The sequence below is a fragment of the Zalophus californianus genome, chromosome 2, assembly GCF_009762305.2.
Source record: "Zalophus californianus isolate mZalCal1 chromosome 2, mZalCal1.pri.v2, whole genome shotgun sequence".
NCBI classification, from domain to species: Eukaryota; Metazoa; Chordata; class Mammalia; order Carnivora; family Otariidae; genus Zalophus; species Zalophus californianus.
In genome coordinates this window covers 61,335,422-61,360,954 of record NC_045596.1, presented here as the reverse complement: position 1 = coordinate 61,360,954, position 25,533 = coordinate 61,335,422, and the positions used below count along the sequence as shown (strand labels likewise).

Genomic DNA, 25,533 nt, shown 5'->3' with positions numbered 1-25,533 from the left:
ATAGTGAATCGAGGCATAAAATAGTCCTGGAATGAATGTTGGGAAGCCTATCACCTTGGAATCACTTCACCCTTTCCTCTCCCCGCTGGTTATCTTAGCTCACACTGAACTTGGGCCGTCCCTGGAATGCACATTGTCCCACCCCACCTAAGGTTACCTGCCTCACAACAGACTGGAATTGACAAAGCCTAGAACGTGCTTTGATCTCATTAGGAAGCGGTGCCCCATTGGTGCTACCATGGTGATCACTTGAGCAGAACAGACTCCAAGTCCTTCCTATAAAAGGATATGCCTGGGGCGCCTGGGTGGCTCAGTCCCTTAAGTGTCCGCCTTTGGCTCGGGTGGCGATCTCAGGGCCCTGGGATCGAGTCCCACATCGGGCTCCCTGCTCAGTGAGGAGTCTGCTTCTCCCTCTGCCTGCAGCTTCCCTTGCTTGTGCTTTCTCTCTCTGACAAATAAATAAATAAGTCTTAAAAAAAAAAAAAAGGATATATATGCTTTCCCATATATCATGAATTATTCTCATAACTTCTCTAAAGGCAAGAACTAATTCTTTTAGCCCCCTTTTCCAGATGAACGAGCCGAGACAGAGAAGTTGTATATCTTAGCTCAAACCACACATGGAATCAGACTCGCTTGGGACAGAAAAAAAAAAATCACTGACAACCACTTCCTCTTCTTCCTTTCAGTTTAAAAGCTTCAAAAATGTTGGGCACCTGGGTGGCTCAGATGGTTAAGCGTCTGCCTTCGGCTCAGGTCATGATCCCGGGGTCCTGGGATCGAGTCCCGCATCGGGCTCCCCGCTCAGCGGGAAGCCTGCTTCTCCCTCTGCCTCTCTCTCTCTCTCTCTGTCTCTCATGAATAAATAAATAATCTTTAGAAAAAATAAAAATAAAAAAAAATAAAAGCTTCAAAAATGTTGAGGTTTATCTCACAAATTCTATAGCCTTGGAATTACTAACCCAGATGTGGCCAGAATGGGTGGAGAATGGTGACTGTGGGGACATTAATTAAACATACCAAATTAATTAACATTAATAAACAATACATTAATAAACATAACAATAATAAACATAACATTAATTAAACATTACCAAATGAGCTAATTTTTACTTAAAAGATACTCCAGGGGCACCTGGGTGGCTCAGTTGTTAGGCGTCTGCCTTCGGCTCAGGTCATGACCCCAGGGTCCTGGGATCGAGCCCCGCGTCGGGCTCCCCGCTCAGCGGGAAGCCTGCTTCTCCCTCTCCCACTCCCCCTGCTTGTGTTCCCTCTCTCGCTGTGTCTCTCTCTGTCAAATAAATAAATAAAATCTTAAAAAAAAAAAAAAGATACTCCAAGGTACACTGTTTTACTTAAAAATACCCAAAGATACATTGCAGAAGCCTTGGAATCAATGAAACAAGTTCAAGTGAAAAATACAAACAGAAAACCAAACAGCTCTCCAGCCTTATGGGGGCTACTTCCAAGATCCCAAAAGGTACCATATTCTCCTGGCTTATCCGTACTTGTCCTGCAGGATTCAGTTTGGACATCATCCCCTCCGGGTGCAAGTTGGGGATGAGGCGATGCGCTCCATGCTAGCTAAGCTGGCTACAGATGTGCATTTCAAAGTGCAAGTCACACTGTCTTCTGACCACCTGTTTGCTGGCCTCTCTTCCGCAGCAGGCTCAGGCAAGCGAACCAGCTTGCTGCCTAGCACACAGACGTGCTTGATAATTATTTGTTAAATGAATGAAATACTGCCAAATGTTCAACAGATCTGCAACATTTCTTCCCTCCTGTCTCCTTTTAGTTCACTTAACTGGCCGGCAAAGCTAATGAAAATTCTGGGGGGCTGCTTTTATACTGCTTCCTGCTCTTCTCCAGTCTCAAGATCACAAATTATTGAGTGATGAAAGAGGACTCAAAGCAGACCTAAGAAGGTTTAGCAGGGGCTAAAAATAAATAAATAAATTAATTAATTAATTAAATAACTGTGATCCACAATCCCAATGTCATCTCTCTTCTCCAGTTAAGAAACAAGATATCCAGGCCAACCACCTACATTTCTACTTCCTATGATGAGTACATTCCTATTTCCTCCACCCTCTTCCCCACCACCCCCAATATTCATCACTCTTGAATATACACGGGCTGCTTTACCATTTGGTATTTCTGAACTGACTTTTAGCCAATATTAGAAGAAAAAGTTCCCAATCATTCTGTTCCTTGTGATGCTCTTGAACTGAACAAAAACTGGGGAATGCCTGGGGAAGCCGGAGTGAAAGCTGGAAGGAACTGAGCCACGTCTTTTAAATGATCCCTCCAGATCCCTTTAGATTCCTGGTTTCTATGGAGTTTAAACAGTTTTATTTTGTCTTGAGGTACAGTGGCAAAGAACCGTATCTCCTTAGCATGGACTGTTAACCACGGGAGGGACATGCTGGGTTTATCTGTAGAACCAGCAGTTTCTTCCTTTTTGTTGTGTTTTACCCAACAGGGAACAGCTTCCTCACTGGCCACTTCCACTCCTGTCCCCCTTCAATCCAGCATCTACCCAGCGGCCAGGGACACTTTTTAAAAAAATGGAAACGGCTTATATCATTCTCTAGTAAAACTCTGTGTACCTGCTCCCTGCACTTTGGACAAAATTCAAGTCCCTTCACTTGGTTGTTGAGGCCGGAGTGACTTGGCTTCTGGTCCTCCCTTCCACAACACCCTCCCTCTCTGCCCTGAGCTCCCCACCCCACCGAACTCTTCACCTTCACACATGCTGTTCCCTCTGCCTGGAACAGTCTCCCTCCCAATTCTTCACTTGGCTGGCTCCTCCTTAGCCTTCTGGTCCTGGGTCAAACATCAGAGGCCACCTCATCTACGGCCAAAGTCTCTTTCCAGACACCTGCTCTTTTCCTTCATGGCACTAATGGCGGCATGGAATCATTCACGTGTACATGGTCTGTTCCTTCTACTGAACAGCAAGCTCACTGAGGTCTGGGCCCACGGCTGGCTTGCCCTCAGTTTTGCTTTTTAAACCACCATGCACCTAGAGCCTACCACGGTGAGTGGATCACCGTAGGCACATAGCAGAGATGTGCTGAATGGATCATAGGAGACTATAAAGGGAGTAATTGGGGGATGCATCCAGAATGGAGTTCTCCGCCCATCAACTCTTGAAGGTATTTACCATACACATTTTGGGGAAGGCGGGTCTCTCTTCTTTTCATTGTTTTCTCTATAAGACTGTCAGCCAATTTCTTTGTGAAAGTATAATATTCGGTTCTATTTGGTCCATCTCATTAGCAGCGGCCTTTTGTGGGGTGGAGAGGACCAGTGTTGGGGGACTGTGCCTGAGCCTTCCCACAAACAAACAGGTGGCAAAGCTCTGTGAAGCTTTGCTGCCTTATGTTTTGAAGCAGCCAGAATGCTTTTTGAGATTAAGCGGACAGAAGTGCATTTATACAGCCCTGAGTTGGACCTCAGAGCCCTTTGGAGAAATTCCTTTGGATTTAGGCTGGATGCATGAGTGTACTCATTTTCATAATTTGCCTTATTAAAAGTCATGTTCTTGGTTTCCTGTGTTTCTTTTTCTTGTCCCGTTCCATGTCCATCATGCATGAAGCTGGTCTAATTATCATCTCTCTCCTGGTAGCAGTGTCATTGCCGGAGGCTTCCCACGGATCTCCCCTCAGTCTCCGGGAAGGGGAGAAAGCGAGCCTGGATTCTCGGCTCCTCCAGGGTCTGGAAGAACATTTTAAGAACTGATGCCACTGGGTACAGATCTCTGTTCTTAGCCTAACATAGCTCTTCTCCGTTTTCTGATGACTATTTATCATAGTTTTCACACTATGAAAGAGAAACTGCCCTTTCTTTAGAAGTCCCCTGTTCCTGTTACTGTTCCTCACCTTTTGGTCTATATACGTATATATACACGTCTATATATTTAGACCTAGCCTTCCGGGTCACTGTCCCTCCCTTACTCTTTTTTCTTTTATTTTTTTTAAAGATTTTATTTATTTATTTGACAGAGAGAGACCCAGCGAGAGAGGGAACACAAGCAGGGGGAGAGGGAGAGGGAGAAGCAGGCTTCCCGCTGAGCAGGGAGCCCGATGCGGGGCTCGATCCCAGGGCCCTGGGATCATGACCTGAGCCAAAGGCAGATAATCTTAACGACTGAGCCACCCAGGTGCCCCATCCTTTTTTGTTTTTTAAATAACTAGTTACCATCTAGGAAGCTCACTCTGTATTCTCTCAGGCCTGAACCCTAGCTGGTGCTTTCCATCATAGTCATATCCCTGACTTGTACTTACAAGCCTCTTCTTTCTGCTCACCCGCCCTGGTTCGGCCACTTGCTGATTACAGGAGGGCCCCATGTAACCCTTCAGTCATGCAGAGATGTGAAAGGTAGGGCTCAGACCTGTGTCCGTTTGTACCTCCTGCTCTTGCTGCTGCTTTTTCTCACTTAGTATCCCCTGAAACCTCCCACTGGATCCACATGTACAATTTACACCACTGGCATTCAGTGTATTTCTGATGATTTTTGAAACCATAAGCTTAACCATTTCCAGATCCTAGCCAATGACTTCTTTGTCAACATTTGCACCAGGACTGGAAAAGGGTGGGTAGGGGAAAAAAACCAAATGACTGGCCAAATCTTTTAACCTACCTAGTAAACACTGAATCTGCTTCACATTGACTTTTGACTCAAATCCCTCCACCCACTGAAGCCTATACATACATAGGTAGCCCAGAGCGAGGGCTTAAGAAAACCAAGAGCCCTCATACAAGGCCCTACGGTTGAACCGAGGTTATCTTCGCCACTGGGGGGGGTACGGCCCTCACTGCAAACTCTCAGAGCCTGCCCTTAAATCAGCTCTGACAAGTGGAAGACTGTGTAAGTTGTATTAATGTGGGTCTGGAACCAGCTGCTTGTGTTCGTGCTTAGGCTCTGTTACCTAATAGGTGTTTGACCTCTGGCAGATCACTTAACCTCTTGTGCCTCAGTTTCCTCCTCTACCAAACAGGGTAATAATAGCACTGGCATCAAAGGGTAGTTGGGAGGCTCGAACAAGCTGATGTGTAAAAAGCACTTAGAGCCTAGCAATAAATACTAACTTCCTACCAATAGGACAGACACTTACATTTATTAGGCACATGGTATACACCAGATACTGTACTTTAACAACAAAATTCAGTGAATTTTCTTATCATTTGAAATAGTGAGGATCCTCATATCAGAAAAAGAAAGCAAAATGAGGGGAGCCTGGGTGGCTCAGTCGGTTAAGCATCTGCCTTCAGCTCAGGTCATGATCCCGGGGTCCTGGGATCGAGCCCCCCACCCTGCTCCCTGCTCAGCAGGGAGCCTGCTTCTCCCTCTCCTCCCCACGTGTACTCTCTCTCTTTCTTTCTCTGTCCCTATCTCTGTCTCTTGCAAATAAATAAAATTTAAAAAAAAAGTAAAATGAAATAAAACAAGTAGAAAAAGGAAATGGCTGAAGGCCACGCCCTCTCTGCACCGCCCCCGAGGATCACTGGGCTTTGAATACTTTTTTCTTCGGAATTGCCACATGCTAAGGCATGCGAGCCTGCCATTCCTTCCACATCACCTTTTTGCTACTTCTATGAGACAAAAAGAGCCTGGCGTGTGATAACTACCATGAGATGCGGCTATTACCGTTCGATCACAGTGGTCTACAGGAGACAGAGGAACAAGAGAAGTCACCCAAAGGGTGTGACAGGATGGTTGGTGTAATGATGGGCTCTCAAATTCCTTAAAAAAGGAAAACTGCAAAGGTCCAAAGCTTTTGGGGAGGCATAGAAATAAATATTTAACTCCAGAGTGAAGGATCATGGCAACAAGAACAAGAACTATGGCGCGTGAGGAAGGCCCCTTGGGCACAGACTAGAACAGAGGACCCAGCCACTGGTCTGAAAGAAAGAGTTCCTCAAGCACAAGGGTGTCAGAATTAGCCCGAGGAGCTCTTCCAGAAGCCTACCCTTATCAGAGGAGTCCCAGGTACCGGCAGAAATGGCGCTTCGGCCAATGTACGTGCACAGCCGTCCTAAAAACAGGAGTTTGGGCCCAGCTTTCTTGAGTGCCTGGAGTCCCCCCGCACCAGGTTCTGGGGCAAGAAACCCCTCCCCTCCCCTCCTGCAGGCGGGAGGACATGGAGGGACTCTGGTTCTGGAAGGTTCCTGGGGTCGCAATGTGGTCTGTGGGAGTCAAGGTTTCCCTCTCCATCTCCATCTACAAAATAAGCTGCTCCTGTCCTAAACCTGCCTAAAGAGAGAAAATAGGTCCCTTGCTAAATTTGGCATCAGCTGAGGAATCTTAGCAAAAATGAACTCACCTCCCCCCTCCTTGTTTGTGAGGAAGGCCTAATCCTTACTTTGCCCAAGAGGATTATTGGGTCTTAGAAAGAAGCTCACATGCACTTTTTTTAAGCTCATGCCAACTGCATTTGTGTCCACAATATGCAAGATTCGTTCTGCTGTTTAGGGTAGATAATAGACATTCCATGCTATTTAAATGCCTCCGAATCACAAACCTAAATGTTTCCAACTTCTGCTCTCACCCAAAGCAGGAATCTATCTGTCTCCCAGGCTTTCCCGCAGCTGTTGCGTTGTATTCTTGGGAAGCAGGTCTGAATGGAAGGCAAGGTACCAAAATGCAGACAATTTGTTTTTTGTTTGTTGTTTTTAAAGATTTTATTTGATAGAAGAAAGAGTGTGAGAGCGCATGCGCCGGAGTGGGGGGGGGGGAGGGGGCAGGCAGAGGGAGAAGCAGACTTCCTGCTGAGCAGGGAGCCCACGGGGCTCCATCCCAGGACCCTGGGATCATGACCTGAGCCAAAGGCAGTAGCTTAACCAACTGAGCCAACTAGGCGCCCCCAGGCAATTTGTGGAAAGGTAATTGTGGTTTACAATATACCTTTTCAAGGTGTTTGTAACTATGGTTCTATAGGCTGAGTTTCTACTTGTCCCCAACATTTTTCCTTTCCTTTGGTTACTACAGGATTAGCGTAACAGGGTCTAGAGTTTTTGGGTTTTTTTTAATCCAGTATGTCCCTACTCACCCCAATACTACCCTATACCCTCCAGGGGAATTCTGGACCCACTGACATGTAACACAAAAGTGGCACTGACAAAATCTATGTCTTGAGTTTAGCATAGCATTCTCAAAACATCATTTAAAAATACTACAAACTGGGGCACCTGGGTGGCTCAGTCGTTAAGCGTCTGCCTCCAGCTCAGGGCATGATCCCAGCGTCCTGGGATCGAGTCCCTCATTAACCTCCTTGCTCAGGAGGGAGTCTGCTTCTCCCACTCCCCCTGCCTGTGCTCTCGCTCTCTCTCTCTCTCTGTGTGTGTCAAATAAATAAAATCTCTAAAAAATACTTTATTGCTAAAAATGCTATCATCTAAGCTTTGAGCAAGTTGTAATCACTAATCACGGATTACCATAATAATGAAAAAAGTTTGAAATATTGCAAGAATATCAAAATGGGCCACAGTACCAGGAAGTAAGGAAATGCTGTTGGGGAAATGGTGCTGTTAGGCTTGCTCACTGAGGGGTTGCCACAAACCCTTACTTTGTAAAAAACACAATACCTATGAAGCGCAATAAAGCGAAGTGCAATAAAATGAGGTATGTCTGTATTTAAAAGCAAGAGCAGGTGGGGAAGCGAGGGATCACTCTTCTCTGGGCAGAGCAGGTCCTTTCCCCTCCACTGAGCATTAACACAAAAGGAGATGGCATCAGGCAGGAGTGTGGCAGGTCATGGGGCAGCCAGGCCGGCCTAGGGCAAGAAATACCCTGTATGTCACCCCCCCTCCCCTCCTGCTGCAACCCCAACCTGCCAAGCCTGGGAAAGGTACAGAACCCATGACAAAGAGAAGGTACCGGACTGCGAACCCATGTCATGAATCCAGCCACAGAGCGGTGGCCTCAGCCCAGCCAGACCTGGCTCAGGAGGGGAGGCAGCCTCGACTCACTGTGGTATTCCAGCTGCTGGGGGGGGGGGGGGGTGAAGAGGTAACCATGGGAACCGACACAAAGGGCTTAAAGTTGAGGGGCAGAGGCTGGAGGCAATGGTGAAGAGGCAGAGAGGGACTTAAGTGCGGGTCTGCTTCTCCTCACTTGAGCCATGCACATCTATTGTGAGTCAGACTCAAAGACAAGGAAGTGGAGCTCGTACATAGCAGAGCAGCTTTAAAGGCTCAGGGACAGCCAGAGAGCCAAGATCCTTGCAGGGTTTTCCTCCCGGTTTCTTTTTTCCCCTTCAGAGAGCAGTTTCATCTCTCAGGAAAGTTGCCCTGTGATAATGTGGCTCACGTGGGCGGACGGAGCTGGTACACAACGGCATTCCTTCACATACAGGGCTGCAAGTAACACTTCCTAATGGGGCCCCTCCCCCACGGCCCCGAGCGGCAGCCCATTGCCTCGGGTGGGACTTCCCCTGCTGGCTGGGGAGCTTCTCTGGTGGGTCTGTAAGGAGACAGGGCACCGTTTGGGTAGTTGAGGAAAAAGTCCTGAGATTCTGGCTGTTGAGCTGCACTGCCAAGGAGAGGCCTGGATGATAAGAAGGCTAGCACAGAGCGTCTTGCACAAGACGAGGACCTTACGGAAGCAGCGGGTGGGGTAGACCTAGTGCAAAGGCTCTTCTCTAAACAGGAAATCGTATCTATAATTTATTTAACTACATGCTCCCCTAGGCCTCCACACATTTTTTTTTTTTTAAGATTTATTTACCCGTCTTAGAGAGGGGCAGAGGGAGAGAACCCCTCAAGCAGACTCCCTGCTGAGTGCAGAGCCTGATGCAGGGCTTGATCCCACGACCCATGAGACTACGACGGGAGCCAAAACCAAGAGCTGGACGTGCAACCGACTGAGGCACCCAGGCGCCCCTCCACACATTATTTTAATTGGCCAATGTGACCTAAGCCTTCATTAAATCAGTAGGGTTCTCAGTGTACACTTGACATTCACTCATTTTTAAAGTCTAGCTCAGGGTTCTCCAGAATCTACTGAGGAAATGCCAATGGAAATAGGGAATACAAATACCCCAGGTCAGTTTACTTTCCCCTCTTACTGTGACAGGGCTCTGGACACCACCTTTCACCTGGCCTTGCTTTTGGAGACCAAGGTAGTACCACATCTATGTCAATCCCTACAAGGGCTTCACAAAATCTAGGCCAAATTCTAACAGGTGGCCTAGCTCTCCACCTGTCTTTGTTCCTGGATTGACTTCTTAGTTGGAGCCATTGGGGTGGTAGGAGGGTGAAGGACGGGACTCAGAGAGGGCCACTGACAGGCAGACTTCTGAGGGCCTGGGGAAAGAATCTGACACGTTCATTACCAACCCCCCCCCCCCCCCCGCCCATGGTCAACCAAATCCTCCATCACCAGCGTTCACTTGCGTGCATCCTATAATGTTGGTGCTAGCGCCACTTACTGCAGTAATTTTTTTATTGTTATGTTAATCACCATATATTACATCATTAGTTTGTGATGTAGTGTTCCATGATTCATTGTTTGTGCATAACACCCAGTGCTCCACGCAGAATGTGCCCTCTTTAATACCCATCACCAGGCTAACCCATCCCCCTACCCTCCTCCCCTCTAGAACTCTCAGTTTGTTTTTCAGTCTTACTGCAGTAATTAAATCTCAAAAATAATTTTACCTAAAAGGGAAAAAAGCAAGTAACCTCCACTACGAGACTCATCAGTTGAGCGGCAGGATCCTGTGGAGTTCCAACCCTGGCAGCTCCATGCCCTCAGCAAACTATTTCATCTCTTGGGTTTGGGGTTTTCTCACCTCTAAAGGGGGGGTAACAAGAGTGTCTACCTCACAGGAGTGTGAAGAAGATACAAGAAGACTCTCAGGCAGTGCTTCCCTCTGAGCAGAAAGTACTCAGTACAGAAATTAACACCCACCAGGTGCCGGGCTATTTACCTTTACATGTGTTGTGTCATTTAATGGTTAGAATGGCCTCAATCTGATAGTATTAATACCTCTTTCAAGGTATTATCACTCACCCTTCTACAGATAAGGGAACTGAGGCTTGAAGATATTAAGCCCCAAACCACTGGCAGGTAGCAGAGCTCAGATTCAGAAGTGGGGTGCTCGGTCTCCACAGTCTAAGACCTTTTCACTATACTGAACTGCCTTTTTATAGAAGAACATTTTGTTGTTCTTATTCTTAGGAAGATAATAAGAGAAAACCTTCGTGAGTAACTGTGATGTTTAAGAAAACAGTACCAATGGCAAAAAACAGAAACACAACAAACAAAACCAGGATTTAAACCTTCTCAAGAGGCTTAAAACAAAACAAAAACAAACCAAAAAAACCAACAAGACTAGCCTAAGACAGAGCCCTCTGCTCTGAAAAAAGTTCCTAGAGAAATGGATACACATTCACACTTACAGTCAGGGCGTCTATGAACCCGTGAGTGTAAAACATCTTATCAGTCATGATTGAATTCCCAGGGCTAATATGTTCTCAGTAAATGTGTGATAAATGTTTACTGAATGAATTACACCAACCCAACAACAAAATGCCTCTGTTGGAGTTGGCAAAGTAAATAAAGTCTTTCCTAAGCACTTTGTTGAACTTAAATAATTGAAGCTTAATGGATTAAGTAAACTATTATATTTACCACTCTGTCCAAGGTATCCTATTGAAAATTCAAGTTAGTTTGCCCCTTTAAAACAAAACACAATATCAATTTGATACAGAGTTCAAGAGTTTTTGTCCACCTACCTACATCTTTAGAAAGAGGGTGTAAAATGTAACCTTTTCGCCTGGATTCCCAGAGAAAGCTGTAAGCGTGCTCTGGTCGTTCGGCTTCAACAAATTTCATTAAATCAGTCCTCAAAAACAGAGGGGTTTGCCTAGTGGGTATTTCCTCTCTTTTTTTTTTTTTACCTCTGCTGGCAACGAAAAGCCCCACTGGTATTTTGAAAAGGTAGGCTGTAGGCAAGAACTTTAAATTCCCTGCAACCTCAAAGAAAGAACTTACTAAAAAGAAAATACATATAATGCTAAGGAGATCAGTTAATAGGTTACAGGATCCTTCATAATCTTAAGTAAATGAGATAGATGGCTTTTACAAAAAGTACAAATAATTTTATCAACACCAAAACCACATTTATATTTCTCACAGTGCATGGGATTATTAGCCGACATTTATTCAGTCCTTACTAAGCTAAGTACTTTCATTATCAAACTCAGTCCACACAACGACTCTATGAAGATGCTTCATTACTGTCCAGTGCTTTCGGGTTCACAGGCATTTATTAATCATTTCCCCAAGGCGATATATACCGAGAGACAGAGATGGGATGTGTACCCTTGTCTAGCTCTAGAACCTATGCTTTTCTTCTTCTAATGGAACTAATGCTTTGCATACAATAAAATGCATAGGTCCTAAGTGTTCAGTTTGATGGGGCTTGATAATTGTGTAGAACTCTGCAACCATCACTCAAAACAAGACCTAGAACCTTTCCCTTGCTCCAGAAAAACCTCTTAAGTCTTTCCAATCAATCCCTCCACCACCCCCCTCCAGAGGCAACCACTAACTTCTCTATCATAGATTAATTTTGCCTGTTCTAGTACTTCTTAAATAGAATTGCTTATGAATTCTTCTGTGTCTGGCTTGATATAATGGTTCTGAGATTCATCTAGCTGGTTGTTTACATCAGGAGTTAATTTCCTTTTGACTGCTGAGTAGTATTCCATTGTATGGATGTACCACAGTGAGTCCATTTTCTTGTTGATGGACACAGGGTTGTTTCCAGTTGTTGGCAATTATCAATAAAGTTGCTATGAACATTCTGTACAAGTCTTTTTGTGGACATTTGTTTTCATCTATCTTGGGTAAACAGCGAGGCAGGGGAATGGTGGGTCATAGGGTTGGTATATGTTTAACTTATAATAAACCTAAGTGCTTAACCCCTATACTCCCTCAGAATGGCACTAGCTTATTAACATTTGATTTCTCCTCTTATAGGACAAGTTCCCTGAGGGCAAAGAACCCATCTCCATATCCTGGGCTTCCTCCCACATAGTAAATGTTTGCTGAACAAATGAAAGACCATTGTTCTACTCCTGTTCCTTCTTTGGGCGTTACTATAGCATAAGAAAACATGCTTGGCATGCATGGAGAAATATGACAAGCTGACGGGTGTGAAGGGGAGGCAGGGCTCATTCAAGCAAAGTGAAAAACCGCCCAGCCGGGAGACTCTTGATGTCCCCATTTTCTTTTCGACAGGATCTTTCCTAGAAAGTGAACCCTTCCCAGTGACCCCTTGGGGAGAAAGCGTGGTGGCTGCTCCTGATCAAGCCACATTTTGGAAAAAGGAGGAAGGTGTCACTGCAATTGAGGTCACACAGTGGTTAGAATTACAGGATACTTCTATCGAACAGGGGGTAGGGAAAGCAGCAGCCCGTGAAATCCGGACCTTCTGAAAGAAACCAGCAAAAGGGCAGCCCTGCCGGCCCAGGGGAGCAGCCTCCCACAGAAGCTACAGGAATACGCCGTTTGGGCAAAAGTGCGACACAAGAATACATTTTGAGGAAAAAAAGTCAAATGTAATGTTGATGTAAAAACGTACTCAGATTTAACACACAAAATGGGATACTGAAAAGAAAGTTGGATCCAGAGTGGAGAGAGCTCTCAGGGACACCATCCTTCAGAGGCTTATGACGCATATACCCCTCCCCAGCTGAGGCAGAACTTGTAATTCCTGTGAATCAATCAATTCATTCATTTACTTTAAATCACACAACTTACACTATATTCAACCTACAACTTCTTAGAAAGTAATTATATCATTGTTGATTTTCTGTCCATAAACAGAAAGGAACTGACAAGGCCTAGGGATAATTATAAATCTTTCTCACCAAAGGAGAACGTTTGTTTTACATAAATCAAAACAGGGCTTCAGTGGGCTCAGGTGCTTTGGGGGGAATCTTTATACCCTTTGGTCCCAGGTTATTGAAGACTGAAATATATTTAGACTTCCTCGGTTTGGGGTCTGGAGAGGTGACCCAGTCTTCCTTTAACCAGACAGCGCTGCACTGAAAGCAGATGGATGTTTATTCTATTCTTAAAACCTCCAGGGAAGTAAATTCTCCACAACATCCCTTGGTAACCTTCTCCAGGGTTTTATCAAGCATACAGTGAAGAAGTTCTGATGTAGAAACCAATAAAAATATTAACTCTGTGAGCCTAGCTAGCTACAAGCACTGGTAAGGGATGTGTTTGGGCTATTTGCCTTAATGGTAGAGAGATGTATTTACAAAACAGGCTACACAAACAGAAACCATTTGTCAGGAGCAGATGTGGGAAGTTGATTCAAGAGAAATTGCCACAATAAATTCTGTTCCATGAACCATGTGGAGAAGTTATTGTTGGTTAGAACCTTTTTTAAAATACAAGTTTATTTCCTTGACGTTTCCTAGTTTTAGTCCCTAAACCAAATTCATTAGCAATTAAAAAAATGTCCATAGCTGCAAAGTTTTCAAATGACTAGGCGTCCATGAAAAACTAGGCCTTAACATACAATATAAATGTTATTGTTATGAATAGCCGTTTACTTCTTTCTCAGTTCTGTATAGTCCACCTTTTCTGCAAATGATCATGTAATACTTTCATAATCAGAAAAAAAATTTAAGACAAAAATAACCATCAAAATTAATTAAAATGTAAACCAACTTCTGGTGAAATTGTGGGTGGGATTTAGCTATACGTCTAACACGCTTTTAATTGGAAATGATAACGAGCCTTTAAATAGTAAGTAATTAGAAAGAGAAAACGCCCAGAACAATCTTTAGGAGCCTTTGTGCTAAGATTTCCTGTAGCACCCTGATAGCTCACGGCAATCTCTCCATGGAGATTATACGCATGCGGGTGCTCCTTCATGCCCAACGCCAAAGCGTCCGTGCACAGAGGTTCACCACAACACTATGATTAAAAAGAAAAAAAAATAATGCCAAAATACATCAGGGAGAGAAAGAGACAGAGGTAGCCCACCCCCATCCCCACGCCCACCCCAGGATGCTCCCTGTATTGAAATTTTATAAGTCCTCCCACGCCCTTTGGCAAAGCACTTTTATCCCTCGGGCAATTCAGAACAAATGTCAGGTATAATTTCATTTTCATTATTTAATTTCTGCTACAGGACCGTAGAGCACACCTTTAAAAAAAGAAAAACTGCCCTAAGATTTGGGACAGGTGTGGGGGGAGTAGGCGTGTCCCTCAAAACACATTTGGGACCTTTCCTACAGAAACCAATCCAGTAAAATTACGAAAGGCAAGTCGTTCTAAACTCAGCAGGGGCCCTCATGCAGAGCAATTTATCAAAATTAAAATATTTCACAGATCATTTCTTCTGAAAAGTTTTCATGCTGTCAATAATCTGCAATTATTTTCCTCTTGGAGTGGCAGTTACTGCTTCCTTAAAAAAAAAAAAAAGCCAAGGCCTGGGAGTGTCAGGAGACCTCGGAGCGCGCCACCTACCCCCCACCTGGCGGGACCGATCCTCACAGGGCTTTCCACAGTCGCCTAACAGACAGAAATAAACACCCTCTAGAAAGCAGACTGCGAGGCACCCGCCCCCCCGTCCCCCCGCCCCCCCTTCCCGCTTCAAGGCCAGCAGTGCGCCCCGACCTCGCCGGCCGCGGGCCAGAGGGAGCGGACCGGAGCACCGCACTCACCATCGCGACTCGCCGGGCCGCCGCCGCCTCCCGCGCCGCGCAGGACTCCAGGCCGACGCCAAGTTCAAACCTCGCCGCGGCTCCGAAGAGGCGGCGCAGGGCATCGCCGGGGGTATCGGCCGCGCTCAACAATGGGCGGCGCGGCCGCGCCCTGCGCCGCCGCGCCCGGGCTACTGCGGCTGCGGCGCGGCGGCTCCGGGCCGTGCGGTTCCAGGGGCCCCAATCCCGGCGCCCGGGCCCCGGAGGGTGCGGGGGCGCCCGACGACCACGCCTCCCGGCCGCGGGGGCCGCGTCCGAGGGGCCGCGCTCGCTCGGCGCTTGCCACCAGGTAATCCCACAGGAAGCCTCCCGGATTGGCCGGGGCGCTCAGGACGGGATTTGCATTTCAATGGCAGAGAAGGCTCCCCAAGGTTTGAAAACGGATTCTGGGAGTGAAGAGTCGGGCTCTTCTCGCCCCTCCGCAGGCCAAGTCGTCCGGTCCTCGTGGTATTAAGGGGACCGGCGCACATGCTCCCGGTCTCCCCTTTCTCAGCTCACAGTCGGAAAGGTGGTTTACCTTCCCCACCCCGCCCCATTTTGAAATGAAACGGAATCCAAGAGGAAAATCCCAATTTTAAGAAGCCCGCGCTCGCTTTTCAGGGCCCATATAGTTAGTAATTGACCAAATGATGCATGAATGAAGGAAAGGTAAAAAGTTCACAGCTTGGGGGGGGAGAAAAAAAGCTCACATTACAAGGAAAATAACCATCTTTTTCTCCGTATGTCCTTTTTTCAGTGTAAGTCAACTGGAGAGATCCAGGTTGTTGCTGATCGGCTAATGCTGTTGAAATCTCCCTTCCCAGCCCTTTTTTGTTTCCATGAGCATCATCTCTAGAGGAGAGGCAGGTGATTATTTCAGTGGTTAGGGCTATTATCTCTCGGGAGCTTGGATTCAGCTTTGCGAACGTTTGGGTCTTAGACAATGTACACGTTTGCATTTGTTTTTGCATTTGTGATCTAGCTGCCCAGTTAATATTCTTAAGGAAGGTATGGTGCCTTTTTTCCCCTTTTCTTTATTTTATTATGTTAATCACCATACATTACATCATTAGTTTTTGAAGTAGTGTTCCACGATTCACTGTTTGCCTATAACACCCAGTGCTCCATGCAGAACGTGCCCTCCTTAATACCCATCACCAGGCTAACCCATCCCCCACCCCCCTCCCCTCTAGAACCCCCAGTTTGTTTCTCAGAGTCCATCGTCTCTCATGGTTCGTCTCCCCCTCCGATTCCCCCCCCGGCCACTTCATTTGTCCCTAAGGAAGGTATGGTGCTTTTAGTTTCATCTTTCTTCAGAGGCTCTTCCAGCCTCTTTCAATGGAGGTAAGATTTTTTTTTTCTTAGAGTACCTTTCTTAATTGCTCTCACATGTCATCGCCAGAGATTAAGATAACAAAGGTCTGAGATTGGTTTTATTTCTTCTCACTCAAGCGGAATCCCTGTTGTTAAAATTTCAGGTTCTATATTTAAGGCAGTAAATATATATACAGACACAGAGACCAGAATGCCTAATTAGGTAGGAACTAGAAGCCTGAGTTCCGGGAGAGTTGAAACCATTTGTCTTTACTTGGCCGTACTCTTTGTTATAACCTGGCCAAACGCAGAAGCTTTAGCCACCACAGCATCCACAGAATAAATCTCTACTGAAACCTTTAAGGACAGGCTTCCTTCCCACCTCCAAAAAGGTACTATCCCCCTTCAAACTGGATGTTGTCTTCAATATGGTATTACAAACATGCACAAACACATATACACTTGTCACATAATCAATGGGGTACCCACACACACGTTGCTGCGGGTTGGAAGCCCTGTGGAAATGTAGTTTTGGATGAAGGTGATGTTCACAACTTCAGCTTTAAATAAGTGGTCAGCCCTTCAGTATAGCCAGCACATTGCCTCTGCCACCATGTTGAGGAAATAAGAAGTATTAGCTGGAAGACACAGGCAGGAGCTCTGTGGGCAGAATAGATAAGACCAGTCCTGCAGCTGCTTTTTGTTTCCTGAGTGCTCAGGGTCAAGTGAAATCTCATAAGGGTGGAACAGATCCTTCTATTCCTGTATGAAATATCACTTTAAATTGGTGATTAAAAACATACTTTGGGTCCAAATCTTACCTCCCACACAGCCTATATTATACCAGTGAAATCCATCACTATGATGAGAAATCCCTGGGCTTCCACTGTACCACAGATTCTGGAAAAATCCTCTTGACTTGTATCTGTAACTTAGAGGCATTGTCAGATATTTGAAGATGAAAGGAAAACAACCTGTCTCATGGGATCAAAGCTGAGCCTGGAAATGAAGAAACCTCTGTAGCAACATGAAATGTCACTAACGTCTCTCTGCACAAGCGGGGGGCAAGTTCCCTCACCTGGCACCTCAGTTCTCTGCAGAATGGTTGGTCTGTCCCTCCTTCACAAAGCAGAACTGATAAATGACCGTGGAATAGTTACACGTATCAAGTATAGGTATGAATTAACTCCAAGATGATTATTAAAGATGATCTCTGTAAAGTCATGCTGTCTTTCAGTTCCTATTAAAACTGTACTCCGGGGGACCATGGGTGCCTCAGTGAGTTAAGCATCTGACTCTTGAAATCAGCTTAGGTCTTGGTCTCAGTGTGGTGAGTTCAAGCCCCTCACATGGAGCCTACTTAAAAAAAAAAAAAAAGACTGTACCCAGAAATGGTGCTTTCACACTAGTATCCAAAGCATTTTTTTAAAAGATTAAAACAGATATATTGATCAAGAAAGAAAGCTTTTAAAAAATGCTAAGATCTTTTTTTTTTTAAGGATTTTATTTATTTATTCATCAGAGAGAGAGAGAGCACAAGCAGGGGGAGTGGCAGGGAGAAGGAGAAGCAGACTCCCCCGCTGAGCAAGGAGCCCCATGCTGGGCTCGATCCCAGGACCTTGGGATCATGACCTGAGCTGAAGGCAGATGCTTAGAGACACACCAGAGTGACATGCAGAAGGTCCACCAAGGTGGTGATGGCAGAGGAGTCATGAGTCAGAAACAGGGGTGGTGATAGGATGCCTGGCCGTGGTGGCACGTCCAGGCACTTAGTGCTTTCACAGGCCAAATCATTTCCTCCCGTTTCTCTTAAATATTTCAACCTCTAAGTCCAAATTTCAGTATGAGATAAATAGGCTAAGCTAAAAATATTTAAAATCACATCAGATTGACTATGCCAACTCCAAATGGATTGATTCATACTGTATATACACTTGGAAGTTTGTTTGTCCCCTACAATTGTCAGGTCTTATTAGTAAGGAGAAACCCTTGAGAAAGAGTATCTTTTTCAAACAAAAAGCTTAAGAAATTTAGAGTTATTTCCATATATCTCCAAATTCCAAATTCAGCAATTATTCTTTGAATTATTTAATTTCAATTAGTCTAATACATTTAATCAATCATACCTTTAAAGAAACTATATATATGTGATTGGGGTTCTGAATTTATTTTTTTTTCACAAATTTAGCTTCTTTTCTATATTATAGTAGTATAGTTTTGAAATATACTTTGTACTTTAAACTATTAAATTAAATTTCATGTAAGGTCACCTGGGTGGCTCAGTCAGTAAAACATCTGACTCATGATCTCAGCTCGGGTCTTGATCTCAGGGTCATGAGTTCAAGCCCCATGTTGGGCTCCATGATGGGCAGGGAGCCTACTTTAAAAAAAAAAATTAAATTTAACTTAGAAATAATCAACTATTACTTCTTACCAATTCTGCTTGGCATTCTTTCTATAATTCCAAATAAAGTTTTAATGTGAAAACTATATTTGAATCATAAGAGTCTTTGCTAAATAATAATAATAAAGAAGAAGAAGAAGAATTTCAATTTGCTCTTGTCACTGCCACGCAATAAGTTCCCTGGTTCATCTATACTTTTCTTTTGGCTGTGACACCTTAGAAAGACAAGGTCAATATCTGTTGAATGTTGAAAGTCAGTTCTAGGGACTATTTAATGGTCAATACAAAAAACTCACCAATAGGAAAGTGTACACTTGAAACTTGGGTTCTTGTAAGCAAACCAGAAGACACTTAACTACAGAGAACAAACTGAGGGTTGCTGGAGGGGAGGTGGGCGGGGGATGGTCTAGATAGGGGATGGGCATTAAGGAGGGCACTGCTTGTGATGAGCACTGGGTGTTATAGGTAAGTGATGAATCACTAAATTTCACTCCTGAAACCTGTATTACACTAGGTGTTAACTAATTAGAAATCAAATAAAAATTTGAAACAAACGAACATAAAATAAAATGGACTGTGGAAAACCTGAAAGAAAAAAAAAAAAGAAACATGGATCTTGCTTCAGAGAGAAAATATTAGGAGAATGTTTGGGGTGCTTCCTTCTCAAATAGGTAGTTAGGTATAATGTGGATGTAATTTCTAATGTAATATTCACTTTAATAAATATTTTAATTTTTTTGAACCACTCGCCATGTGAAAAACAAGTAAACAACCATCCTAGTGAATAAGATGTTAAAATGGAAATTTAAAATAAGGAAGTGCATTTAAGACAACGCCAACCCTGAGAAGTAATTTATTTCATGAAGTGGTGATTGTACTATGGAAGGGAAAATCCTGTAAGATCTTTCAGCCTCTCAGTTCCTTGTCTTCTCAGCCACCTACCTCTTCCCTCCGTCACAGTCCTTTCCTGCAAATGGCGAGCCCCCAAGTCTGCTAAGCTAACAGCTTTCTCACCCCCTCTCCTTATTCAAGGCATAATCTCCTGCTCGCAGCTGGCTGTTATTGACAAGGGCGCTTCTGTGGTTTCTGTTCTTTGGGACCCTAGGACTAGGGTCTCAAGTAAAGGCCTTTATGCAACCTGTCACCTGGAAAGCTACTTAGTGTCTTACAGAGGTCAGAATCCAAGGAACAGAGAAGGCTGGACTGGGTCGGTGAAAGTGCACTCATTATGTGGGCCGCTACAATTGCATGGCAGTGTGCATGGCTCCGGGGGGCAGATCCGGGATCCCGCATCAAACCTGCATAGGTCTAAATGGAAGCCAAAAGAAGAACAGAACAACAAAACTAACAGATGAGCCTCAAAGGGACCGCTTCATGGACATGTAGGAGACAAAGGACATTTTCAGTTGTGGGGGTCACTGATGAAGGAACAGTCACTCATGTCAGCAGCCTCAGGTCACCAAGGAGACAAGGATGGACAGCATTCTCTTGGGAAAGATTAGGATTGCATCCTGGAAATTGGAAGCAACTAAGTGCTCATATTGGAAATGGTTAGATGAATTCTGAAGTATATAATGCAGCATGGACAAGGAAAGAGTCAGACCTATAGGTAGTACCCAGAGATGTCCATATAGTTAAGTCAAATTATATACAACGTTTAGTATGTTTTACACAAGTCTAGAAAAACATCTGAAAGGAAATACTAAACCATTCCTGGGCAGTAGGACTGCAGGGAGAGGAATCTCGGGGGATAAACATAAATTTACCTTTTGCTTTTAAACACCTCTATAGAGTGTGGACATTTTTTAAAACAGTAAGTATAAGTTACTCTTTGAATTAAATGTTTACAATAAAAATTTCGATAACTACAAAAGCACCCTGAGTTCTCAAATATTTCAGCCAAGTAAGCTAACGGTGATCAACTGAGTCTTTGATTTCTTCCCATGCTTGCCTCTCACTTTCTCACGCCTTGTAAGACTGCAAGGCAACCCAAGGAATAAAGTCCATCTCCAAAGCTTAGATGGAGCTGTCACACCTTGGGGTGAAAACTCAATTTCCCGAGAGTCTGGGTATTGCAAGGCTAATAGGGAACGAGGGAGGAAAAGGTGGAAGACGAAAACTGGAGAGGGAGAAGAAAGAAGGGAAGAGGGGAAGAAGGAGAAATGACAGCTACAGGGTCAAAGACGAGCTTCAAGGCAGGGCAGGAGGGAGAAGAGAGAAAGGAACATCAGACTCCTATAACCATGAAGATGTGCTTGAACACGTATGTTAAGCACATAAGGAAGAACATACACCAGGCTGTTAACGGAAGTTACCTGAAAGAGGTGGCATGGGAAAATGTTGACCTTATTATTTTACTTTTATTGTGTTATAGTATTTGTTATCATAGCAAATAATAACTTTTCTTTTTTAAGTAAACTCTACCCCCAACATGGGGTCCCAACTCAACAACCCCCAGGTCAAGAGTTGCACCCTTTGCTGACTGAGCCAGCCAGGTGCCCCAATAACATCAAATAATAAAAATTGTAAAAATAAGGCCCACTGTAGATCTACAGTCATGAAGAAGAAGGAAAATGATTCAGCTAAGCTGCCTTTGGTGGTAACTTGGGCATGTCACAGCCTACAGCATTTACCCTTCACCTAGATGCATTGTCTAATAAATATCTGTTATCACAGGGATTTATGTAATGTGGGATAACAAGAGTTTTCAGATGAAAATTTAATAGAAAGGAGTGAAATTCTAGAAGTTATCAGATTTATACACCACCAGCATCTTGGATGACAATGTCTTGAAGGTAAAGAAATGTCAACCAGGCCTGCATTGGCTGATGACAACTATCACGAGTTCTGGTTGCACTGCTCATATATGCGTGTACTCCTCACTTGTTATTGCTGTCACCAATGACATTACACCCATTTCTTTTCTGGACACAAGGAAATAATTTCCATGTCTTTAATACTCTGAGAGTATCATGTAAGGAGAGTCCTATTCTGGGCATGATTTAGATAATACCAGCAATTCTGCTTAGATTTTGATTGACAGAATATTACTCAGGAAGTTTTAGAATAGCCTAAGATAAGATTTTCCCATTGACCTTTTCTCCCCCCTTCTCCTTCCCTTCCTTTCTCTCTCCTTGACCCATTTCAATTCAAATACCACCTGCTGAGTACCTGCTAAGTGCCAGGCTTTGGGGATATCAAGTCAGATGAGGTCCTAGCCTTGACGTCACAGTGCTCATCAGAAACTCAAACATCGAAAGAAATTATTTCAGTACCACATGATAAGAATAGTAGAGTGTGGTGATCAAGAGTATGGACTGGAGTCAAGAGCTTCCTAGCTGTGTGCAAGGTTAATTGATCTTCCTAAGCCTTAGTTTTTCCTCTAAGTAAGAATAATTACATCTGGGGGTGCCTGGGTGGCTCAGTCGGTTGAGCGTCTGCCTTTGGCTCAGGTCATGATCCCGGGGTCCTGGGATCGGGTCACACATGGGGCTCCCTGATCAGCAGGGAGCCTGCTTCTCCCTTTCGCTCTGCCGCTCCCCATTCTTGTGCTCTCTCGCTTTCTCTCTGACAAATTAAATAAGTAAAATCTTTAACAAAAAAAAAAGGAAAGAAAGAAAAGATGTCCATATTGAAATACTAAACCATTCCTGGGCAGTAGGACTGCAGGGAAAGAAATCTCCCATAGGTTTTTGGGAAGACAACATGAGATAATTATTGAGCGTGTGTCTGGTGGGTGCAGGAGTAACAGTGAATAGTAACTATTTTTATTCTTTCTATTGAATCTCCTCACGGGCCTGTCTTTCCTCCCACTGGGTGCCGTTCATTGACCAAAGAAAGGATGAGTCAGCAGAACTCAGAGAACAAAGGAATCCAGGCACAAGTCTTTAAGACTTGGGAGGATACTCAGTCAGAACCAATGTTTCCTCCACAACAGACACTACAGCTTTCTAGGACTAACAAAGAAGGGCAAAGCGAGTCAGAGAGAAGTGAAGGGGAGTTAGAAGCTAGGGCAACTCTGAGTCCCACATGGGGCAAGCTGGAAGCTCCAGATAGGCTTAGGGATTTGAGAGCAGAAAGTATGTGGGCCCCCAAGCAAGAGTCTGGAGAACGGGCTTCGTCCCAGAGTTGTTGGGAACTCGGTAAGGAGTAGGAGTCAGAGAAATGTCTATTGTGGTGTACCTAGGCAGGAGAGAGCTTCCCGCCTTCCACCAATCCTCCCAACCCAGGGTGGTCCAGGAGAGGCAGAATGTTTCCGGTAAAGCCAAGACGGCATAAGACACCGGACGGATCCGAGGAGGCTGCAGATAGCACCCTCCTGGCTTGGATGGTAAGCAGACCCATCAGACACCAGCACAGGGAGATGGTGACATGAAGGCCACAGGTGCCACTTCACTCGGAATCCCCGTGACACACCCACCCCGCCTCTGCCTAAGGCCCTCGCAGCTCAGCTGCTACAACCTCAGGAGCCGGAGGATACTGGGAATTGGCTGATAGTAAGTTTCTGTCTCTGCTGAATGAGGTCTCAAAACAGAAATGACAGTCCATTTCTAAAAAAGAAGCAGTTACATTCTTCCATAATTGTGTTTGTGGCTCAAGATTTCTACCCACCAAACACGTAAAATGCATAGCACTGTGTGCCTAGCCTGTGAGAGCTAAAAACAAAACAAAACAAAAGACTGCTATTTTTATTTTGATCAATCTATGTACTGGTAGCCGAGGAGAGGCTATTTATGTCAGGGCAGGGTCCAGAAATGTTTGCGAGAGGTCCTGAAGAACATACGCGGGCTTACGGGGTAAGAAGAGGTAGAAGGAAAAGGTCAGGGAGTCTAACGGCCCGGAAGCATCAGATAGCACAGGCTCACTGGGGACCTGCAAGGCACATGGCTAGGCAGGGGCTGGTAGCAGACAGTGCGGACGGAGAGGCAGATGATGGAAGCGAAGCCTTTGGGGCCATCTTCAAGATTTGCACTTTGTCCTGTAGGCAATGAGAAATCACCAGAAGTTACACCAGTGTTGTGACCAGATCTGCACCTTGAAGAAGTCACAGCGATGGGGTGTGGAGGATGCACCAGGCTCACGCGTGTTGACCATAACGCCTAAGAGAGCGTCCCAGTCCTATGAGGCAGGCGTTGCCTCCTGGCTAGGAGTGCAGGCTCCGGAAGCAGAATACTTGGAATCCTGGCCACAGGCCCTGCTATGTGACCTTGGGCTGGCCATTAACTGCCCATGAAGCGAATTCCTCATCTATGAAATGAGAGTTTAAAAACTGAACCTGAGGGATGCCTGGGGGGCTCAGTCGGTGAAGCATCTGCCTTCGGCTCAGGTCATGATCCCGGGGTCCTGGGATTGAGCCCCGCATTGGGCTCCCTGCTCTGCCGAGAGCCTGCTTCTCCCTCTCCCTCTGCACCGCCCCCCCCACTTGTGATCTCTCTCTCTCTCTCTCTGTGTCAAATAAATAAATAAAATCTTTAAAAAAAATAAATGCTTATTGAATTTTGGCTCTTATTAATTGGGCTGCACTTAAAATCACGATTAACTTGATACGGGGAAAATGACGATTCTGTTGGATAATTATGGTAAAATCTTCAACTCCTGGTATTCATTTAAATGTTGATCACCAAGCAAAATTTCAGGAAGAAAATCCTCATTGTAAATTTGCTCATAAGAGGTACTGGTCAGGCTGCAATACAAACAACTCCACCTCACCAGGGATCACAGTTGTTTGTGCTGGAGGGGGTGTTTTTCATCTTCAGCTCTGAAGCTCTGAACAGGCCTGGTGTGAACTACCAGCACCAGCCCCCTCCCCTTAGCTGCAGTGCCCTTCTGGAGCAAGGTGAAGGGCGCTTGCTATGTGAAGGGCATCTGACTCTTGGAGAAAGGCATGTGATAGAGGTGACAATGAGTCCTGCCGACCCAGGATCCTGAGAGGTAAGACTCCCCAAGTGACAGGTCATTAACAGCATGGGTTCAGCTGGAGTGCAAATGCCGGTGTGCCCTTGTCCCTGGGGAGAGTGTACCCAGCGAGAGTGGGGAGGCGGTGTGGGCGAGGGCAGACCAGGCTGAGCCGGCGGCCTTCTCAGCTAACCTGCACCTGCGCAGAAGCACCAACATTATTTTCTGTCAAGGAAAGCGGGTCTTTTTTTTAAACTTTTTTTTATTTTTTAAGATTTTCTTTACTCATTTGAGAGAGAGCGTGTGTGAGAGAGCACGAGCGAGGGGGAGGGGCAGCGGGAGAGAGGAGCTAATGTTATAAATTGGCATACAAACCGAACCACTGATTTAGAGAAATCTGTTTCAATGACTAAGTCTCATGTTATTCCACTGCGTGCTAACCTCTGACTTATTTATTGTTAAAGAGCTGTTTCCCTGACCCAGAGAAGTCTTCAGAGTCACCAACAATGGTTTCTTTATAACAATACAAAGCATCAACAACACCAAAATTCTTTTTAAAAGAATTGCCCAATGATTTGGCGCTTCCTGTCTTTGCCTTGTATCAGAATTTTAGGCCTTTCAAAAAAGGACATCTTAACTTTTTTTCATAGCATCAAGATACCTATTCTACTGTCTAGGTTTCTTCCTAAGACTGTGTTATGTGAAATCTTGCATTTAAATATTTTATTTTTTTTTTCAAGACTTTATTTTTTTGAGAGGGAGAGAGTGCGAGCAAGAGCACCAGCAAGGGCCAGCGGGAGGGGTAGAGGGAAAAGGAGAAGCAGACTCCCTGCTGAGCAGGGAACCCGATGCGGGGCTCCATCCCAGGACCCTGGGATCATGATCTGAGCCGAAGGGAGACGCTTCACCAACTGAGCCACCCAGGCGCCCCTATATAAATATTTTAAACATTTAGATGTCATCGACCCTGCCACATACTGTTTTACGAACAACCCAAGGTGATAGAGAAGTATAACTTCAAGAGACAAAAACAAGGAAAGTTGCTAGGCTAAAACCAATTGGAATTTTTGAAATGTAGATGACTCACTTTGATGATTTACTGCTACTAAGGTTTAGACAATATGGTATTTAACGTCTACATATTTTTCAAAAGGACTTAAATCCTATTCGATGCTTTAGGTCAAAAAAAAAATCACCTTATC

General features: G+C 44.9%; 1 protein-coding gene across 4 annotated transcripts in view; it reads right to left on the bottom strand.

Moving 5' to 3' along the window:
• SHROOM3 (shroom family member 3) overlaps positions 1-25,533 on the bottom strand; it is a 251,686-nt gene that overhangs the window by 61,892 nt on the left and 164,261 nt on the right. Inside the window, exon 1 of one of the 4 annotated variants that reach the window (XM_027598486.1) lies at positions 14,701-15,018. The exons of 2 other annotated variants lie outside the window; for them this stretch is intronic. The gene's annotated coding sequence lies outside the window, so the exon portion shown is untranslated. Of the gene's footprint in view, positions 1-9,205; positions 9,326-14,700; positions 15,019-25,533 lie in introns of those variants that run through there. One more of the 4 variants, XM_027598488.1, reaches the window with a different exon arrangement.